This window comes from Babylonia areolata, chromosome 34 (assembly GCF_041734735.1).
Source record: "Babylonia areolata isolate BAREFJ2019XMU chromosome 34, ASM4173473v1, whole genome shotgun sequence".
NCBI classification, from domain to species: Eukaryota; Metazoa; Mollusca; class Gastropoda; order Neogastropoda; family Buccinidae; genus Babylonia; species Babylonia areolata.
Genome location: NC_134909.1, coordinates 5,820,174 through 5,827,673, shown reverse-complemented (window position 1 = coordinate 5,827,673; position 7,500 = coordinate 5,820,174). Strand labels below are relative to the sequence as shown.

Sequence of the window (7,500 nt, the reverse complement as noted above, 5' to 3'; positions counted from 1 at the left end):
TATAAGTCCGTCATCTGTAGATGCCATCAGCAGATTAAATCGAAATGAACATGGATATATATAATATTTCTTGGGATAAATTTTTCACGAAGAACACACAAAACGGGGCATTTCAAAACAAAGTGTACTTCATCTTCTATCGACTCTTTACACAATGGACAAAAGAGATCAGAATTGTGTACATTTTTATATCGGTACCTGTGAGTGTTTATTTCCGATATACCAAGTCTAAATCTTGCCAAAATGAATCTGAGATGTCTATCCATATTAAACAAGAGATAATTCTTCACTAAATGAGTAGAAACATAACCCCTGTATATACCAAACCTTTCACTAGACTGAATATGGTTTTCCCAACTCTGCCATCTACAATCTATCATACGCTGGCGAAGAGTTTGCAAAAATACATTATCTAAACCTACATTTTGGAAATACCAAGCATACCCAAACCCGAGTTCACAAATACATATTCGTACGTTTGAAACCCAGTTTCTTTTGCCTCTTAAGTCTAAGTCATATAACATGTTGTACGATTTTCTTGGCAGTCGATCTGCACTCATTTTCAGTAGCTTTAGCCAATAGCGAATACAACTGATTGCAGAGTTTATATAAACTGGATGTCTATTTGTTTCTCCATATACTAAATCGTTTGGTGTTTTCATATCAATACCCAAAAACCTTTTAAGTCCAAATAAATGTAAAGATTCACAATGCACAACAGCATTCTTATCCAAACCCCATAACTCTGACCCATACTGTACCATGGGCTGAATCTGGGCATCGAACACTCTAGTAAAAAGCTCTAGAGAATTATTATTTAACATGAAAAGTTTTTTCATAATATTTAGTAACTTATACTTTGCTTTACTAGACAAATCTCTGCAGGCAGCTACAAAACTCAAACGAGTAGAAAATATAATCCCAAGATACTTATAAGCATTAGCAACAGGCATAACAATACCATCATACACCCATCTTTCCCTCGATGCTAAATAACCCCCCTTCCTGAAAACAATTATACTACTTTTATCCATGTTAATTTTTAACTGCAATTCATTTGCTGAATTTTTCAAATTATTTAGTTGCGTTTGCAAACCTACAACTGTCTCTGAGAGCAAAACTACATCATCAGCCAGCAGCAAAATGAACAATTCCATAAAATCCACAGTAAATCTAGCACCATGTCTCCCTTTATCAATTACATCTAACGCCAATTCGTTTATAAATAATGAAAACAATATAGGGCTACATACATCTCCCTGCTTTACCCCTCTTGTACAGTTAATATAATCAGTTAGTTTATCGCCACACCTTATTTTCGTTTTAACTACATTGTACATGCTCTTCACACATTTATAGAGCTTCCCACTTATCCCACTTTTAATTAAGATAGGCCATAGTAAGTTTCTGTTGATGGAATCGAATGCCTTCTCAAAATCAATGAATGCTACATAAAGTTTACGATTAAAAGAAAATTGTTTTTGAACGAGCGCTAAAAGAGTAAACATATGATCGATTGTTGAATACCCCTTTTTAAACCCCGCTTGGTGCTCACCTGTCGTATTATTATATTCTACATATTCTTGAAGTCTACGATTAATTATTGAACTAAACACCTTACTACAGACATTAGATAGTGAAATACCTCTATAATTATTCGTATTATTAATATCACCTTTCTTATATAGTGGAAGAGTTATTGATTCACACCAATTCTCAGGAAAAATACCCTTTTCAAATAAAACATTAAAGAATTTTACCAGAAAATCTACAATTTGTTCACACTCTGTTTTCAACAATTCTCCAATAATACCATCAGGCCCTGCAGCTTTACGTTTCTTTATTTTTCTAAGTGCAATCAGAACTTCTTCTCGAGAAATAGGGCGGTTTATAACTTCATTTTCTATTTCTGGCAAATCATAATCGTTATCAGAAGTCAAATCTTTCTCTAGTAAAGCTTTAAAGTGCTTAAACCAGTCATCCACTGATATGTTATTTTTGGGTTGTTTCTTTTTTAGAGATAATCTATTAATACATTCCCAAAATTCTTTTTGGTCATTTACTGAAGCCATTAATTTATTTAACAAATTTTCATTAAACACTTTTTTCTTCCTAGCTAACATATGTTTATATTCTCTTCTAGCCCTTACATAAGAAATATTATCATCTTTATCTAAAGTTCTTCGACATTTTCTCAGTAATCCACGTAATTTACTCCTGCTACATCTGCATTCTTTATCAAACCAACCCTCTTGATATTTACTGTGATCAACTACAATAGTTTTCTTCATACAAGATGCACACTCTCTGATACAATCATTAAACACTGTCAAAGCTTCATTAACATCAACTTCAATTAATTCAAGAGCCATTTTAAATTTATCGTTGACTTCAATCTCACACATTCTACTGCAAAAGACTTGACCATATTCATCACTCCACACATATTTCTCTATTACCTGTTTATCATTACTATCACTATTTCTGACTAGAATTTCAGCTGGAAATGTTATACGGTATTCCAAAGGAAAATGGTCAGATTCAAAACGATCTGCAACACGTAAATCACATATATCACAAACAAAATCATAAAAATCATTGGACAAAATAAAGTAGTCGTTGACACTGCTTCCACTTTCGCATGAGTAGGTATAACGACCTTCTTGGTCGCCATTACACAATCCATTCATTACTGTCAAATCCAAGGCAGTGCACATATTCAACATATATTTTCCATACGAATTCGTCTGTGTATCCTGAGACTTGCGATTATGATTCACTGAACAGCTTTTATAGTAAGATCCGAGGTTATCTTTTATTGGATGAGAAGGAAAAATATCAGATATTCGACTATTAAAATCACCACAAAGAATTATATCAACATCATCCAGGTTCAACAGCAAGTTTGACAAACAATCTTCGAGTATGGCTATACCATGATCATAGTTAAAGTGGATATAGAAAGGGGAACCTTCTGGTGGTAGATAAATACAAACATAAAGGACATCTTTGGGGCTCCCAAATAAACATTTATTAATGACAAATGCACATATATTTTCATATCCAACATCTAATTTTGTAACAAAGGGACAGAACTGATTCCTTATTAAACATACAATACCTCCTGATTTCCTCCCTTGTCTAGTGAACTTAACAGCAGATTTGCAATACACAGTAAAACCAGGAAACAGATCAGAATTACAGTCTTCTTCAAATGTTTCAACGAGGCAAACAAAATCAAAAGACAAAACATATGTCAAGAAATCACTGAATATGAACTTTGAACGTAGACCATTAACATTCCAGGACAAAAAAGAAATCGATCTCAGTGTATTCGCAAAAAATATATTTGAATGTACAAAGGATGGAATTGATGTATTTACAAAATAATTATCGTCATTACCAACACCTCCACCACCACCATCATCATCACCATCACCACCACCACCATTATCATCATCACCGTTTTTACTTGCCAGAAAACTATCATTTTCCGTTACCTTACTATTAAAACGGGCAAGTGTAATCTCACACGGACTGGTAAATTTTGTGTTTTCATCGAATTGAACCAAGCCCAAACCCGCGTTCTCTGATTTTTCCCGTGCAGTACATGGCGTGACCCCAATATTGCCTTCGCGAACTCGAGAACAGACCGGTGCATGCTTTTCTTTAGGGTTCAACTGAAAAGTGTCCCACCCAAAAACATTATGTACCCGGAGCCGGCCAGATCCCTATCTTATTTCTTTCAGTGCGTCATGTGCATCTAAGCCATACTTTCTCCCATCTATGAAGAGATGGTCGAAAACCATGCGTACTTGTTTGCCTTCGCTTCTGGCCTTTTTCAGGTGAGGATTCAGCTTCCTCCTTATCTCCCGAACCCTTTGTGAAAAATCCTCCCCCACGAACACATTAGTACCCCTCAGTTTTTGTTTAGCCTTTAACACACTGATTTTCTGCTTATAAGATGCACAACAAGCAATTATGGGAGAGTCTGTCTTTGAGTTCAGTCGGTGTACACGGTCAAACTCTACAGTGTCTGACAGCTCAAGAGTATCTGTGAACATATCCTGAAGCCGTGCCTCACAGTCCGCGTTTGTTTCACCTTCTCTTTTCGGCATACCATAGAAAATGAGATTGTTTCGTCTGGACCTGTTCTCAAGATCGTCACACCTCTTTTCTAAGTCATTAACTTTAGTATATAAGTCACTGTTTCTTTGTTCAAGGTGGTCGTTTTTCTGACGCAGCTCACTCACCTCTTCTCTAAGTCCACCCACAAGTTCGTGTAGAGCACTGCATTCCTGGCGTACACCGGACACTTCTTGCTTCACATCATCTAACTTACTGTTCATGCTTTTGTACATATCATCCATCTTACTGTTCAAATTAGTGTTCATGTCCTGAATCGTTGCCATGATGTCAGTCAGAGATGGTTCTTTTGCCGAGCGAGACGGGTGAGAAGAGGAGAGCCGGGTCTGCCGCATGGATCCAGAAGAGCCTTGGTCGGAGTTGGGTCCAGGGTTGGATTCGATATCCCCGCAGCGTAAAAGCAGGTCAAAGTCTCCACGACGCTGGAACAAATTCGCCCCCCAGAACAAATACACGAGTGTCAAACCAAGGAGAGCACCGGCTGGGCGAGAGCGAACTGTCAACATGGAGACCCACATTTTTCTCTTGAACACTGCCCTTTTCCACATGAAATGGAGAAATACTGGCAGAAAAGCGCCGCATCTTGATCTGAAGTCCAGCTGTCCTGAAGGCATGGTGATACATGAAGTAGGTGGCAAACTTTAGGTACCTGACTTTCAGTATATCCTGAAAATTTGCCAAGAATAGTACCACTGTGTGACACACACGTCCGCTTCGTACGCACGCGCAAAGCCCACCCGAGAGAGAGAGAGAGAGAGAGAGAGAGAGAGAGAGAGAGAGAGACAGACAGACAGACAGACAGACAGACACAGACAGACAGACAGACAGACAGAGACGGAGATGATTTATTCACCTAAGGCCATAGCCCTATATGAATGAAGGGCGATAACATAATATGCAGACGTCACCATAGCCATCAGTAAACATTCACCATTTTCACAATTGATTAAAGAGATTGTGATAATACCGTTTCTCTTTAACTTAAAAGCTCTATGTAAATATAATGCGAGATTACGTATGACACTATTATCAGATTATGCCATCAATAAACATAATTTAAACAAACATGGACGTTCATAATATTTCTTTCGAATAAATCTTATGTAACACAGGACACATCAAAATAAAATGCACTTCATCTTCTTTTGACTGCTGGCACAAAGGACACAGCTTCTCTGTATGATCAACAATTTCATAACGGTATCTGTGCATATAGATTTCAGAAATGTCAAATCTAAATGTTGTTAATAAAACTCGTTGATGTCTTTCCATGTTAAACACAAGATAATTCTTTACTAAATGTGTAGAAGCATGAGATCTGTAGAGACAGAATCTATCACTTGACTGAATATGATATTCCCAGTTTTGCCATCTACAGTCTATCAAACGAAGACGAAAAGTTTTCAGAAACATATTCTCATTACCTACTCCTTGATATTCCCAAACATATCCAAAGCCCAGTTCACAGAGACAAATTCGTACATTTGACGCCCAGTTCCTTTTACCTCTAGAATCTAAATCATACAACATATTATAGGATTTACGTGGCAGTTTATCTTCATTCATTTTTAGTAATTTAAACCAGTATCGAACACATCTAACTGTAGAATTTATATAGATTCGTCTCACGGTATACTAAATCGTTAAGTGCCTTCATTTCAACTCCCCAAAACTTTTTCAGTCCTAATAAGTGAACGGGCTCACATTATATTGTAGCAATTTTATCTAGACCCCATAATTCTGAACTATATTGTACGATGGGCTGTATCTGGGTATCGAAAATCTTAATGAAAATATCCAAAGAATTATTGTTCAATAAAAAGAATTTCTCCATGATATGTAAGAGCACATTCTTTGCTCTGCTTCAAAGATCCCTGCATGCAGATACAAAACCCAAACGAGTAGAAAAAAGAATTCCAAGATATTTGTAAGCATTGACAACTGGCATACAGCTTACGGCATGGAAATCAGTGCAAACAAAACAAAACTGATGACAAACAATGACAATGGCATCCAAACTGACATCACTGCCAACGGAGAAAAGCTTGAAACCGTGAAGAATTTCAAATACCTTGGAGCAATAGTTTCAGATGAGGGGTCCAAGCCTGAAGTATTAGCCAGAATTGCAATGACAGCTGCAACACTAGCCAAGTTGAACACCATTTGGAAGGACAAGGCAGTCAAGCTCAGCTCAAAGATAAGACTCATGCGTTCCCTTATCTACTCAGTTCTCCTGTATGCTTGTGAAACATGGACCCTTACAGCAGAATTAGAGAAGAGGATTCAGGCCTCAGAAATGAGATGCTTCAGAAGACTGCTTGGCATCTCTTACAAAGACCACATAACCAATGAAGAAGTCAAAAACAAAATAAGGCAAGCCATTGGTCCCTATGAAGACCTTCTCACCACCATCAAGAGGCGCAAATTAAAATGGTTCGGCCACGTAACAAGAGGAGAGGGGCTTGCCAAGACAGTGCTCCAGGGAACAGTCAGAGGAGGAAGGAAGAGAGGAAGACAGAAGAAGAGATGGGAAGACAACATCACAGAATGGACAGGATTGAAGCTGAGCGAGGCGGTCAAATGTGCGAAAGACAGGGATGGATGGAGAGGACTGGTTGACAGGTCATCTGTAGCGCCCCAACGGCAACTGCCATGGGGCAGCTGAGCTGAGCTGAGCTGAGAACTGGCATATCCAGACCACCATACACCCACCTTTCCCTTGCTGCCAAATAACCACCTTTCCTAAAAATAATAACATTACTTTTATCTAGATTAACATATAATTGCAGTTTAGTAGCTGAATTTATCGTAAGTTAAAAGAGAGAGAGAGAGAGAGAGAGAGAGAGAGAGAGAGAGAGACAGAGACAGAGACAGAGAGACAGAGAGAGACAGAGACAGAGAGACAGAGAGAGAGAGAGAGAGAGAGAGAGAGAGAGTTCATATTCACAAATGAAAAAGCATACATACTAAACGCGTGTGTGTGTCCTAAGTACCTAGAACGAAAGGTGAATTGGTACATGGCCTGATGGTAATACAAAGTATAACATACAACAAAGTACAACAAGAGAGGCAAGGCCTTCAAGACTCACTTGTGATACACTTAAAAAAATCTAATCGTTAAAATGTGTTCTGTATATGTTATTATAAAGCTTCGGGTTAAAAAAAAAGAAAGAAAAAAGCCCTGAAGGCAGATTCTAACCCCACGTGTTCGGGTGAGAAGAAACTGTCTTACTCAATACACTATCGTGGCTCCTTAACTGACGTTAAAAAAATTGATATTTAAACATGCTTTTTTAAGGGCGATAAATCGATTGCGGTATTCGCAGTGAGAACGCTGTTTAAATCATATTATTT

The 7,500-nt window shown here is 37.8% G+C and overlaps 1 protein-coding gene across 3 annotated transcripts in view; it reads right to left on the bottom strand.

Moving 5' to 3' along the window:
• The window catches only part of LOC143277541 (uncharacterized), a 52,623-nt gene that overhangs the window by 20,898 nt on the left and 24,225 nt on the right, over window positions 1-7,500 (bottom strand). The gene's annotated exons all lie outside the window — the stretch shown is intronic.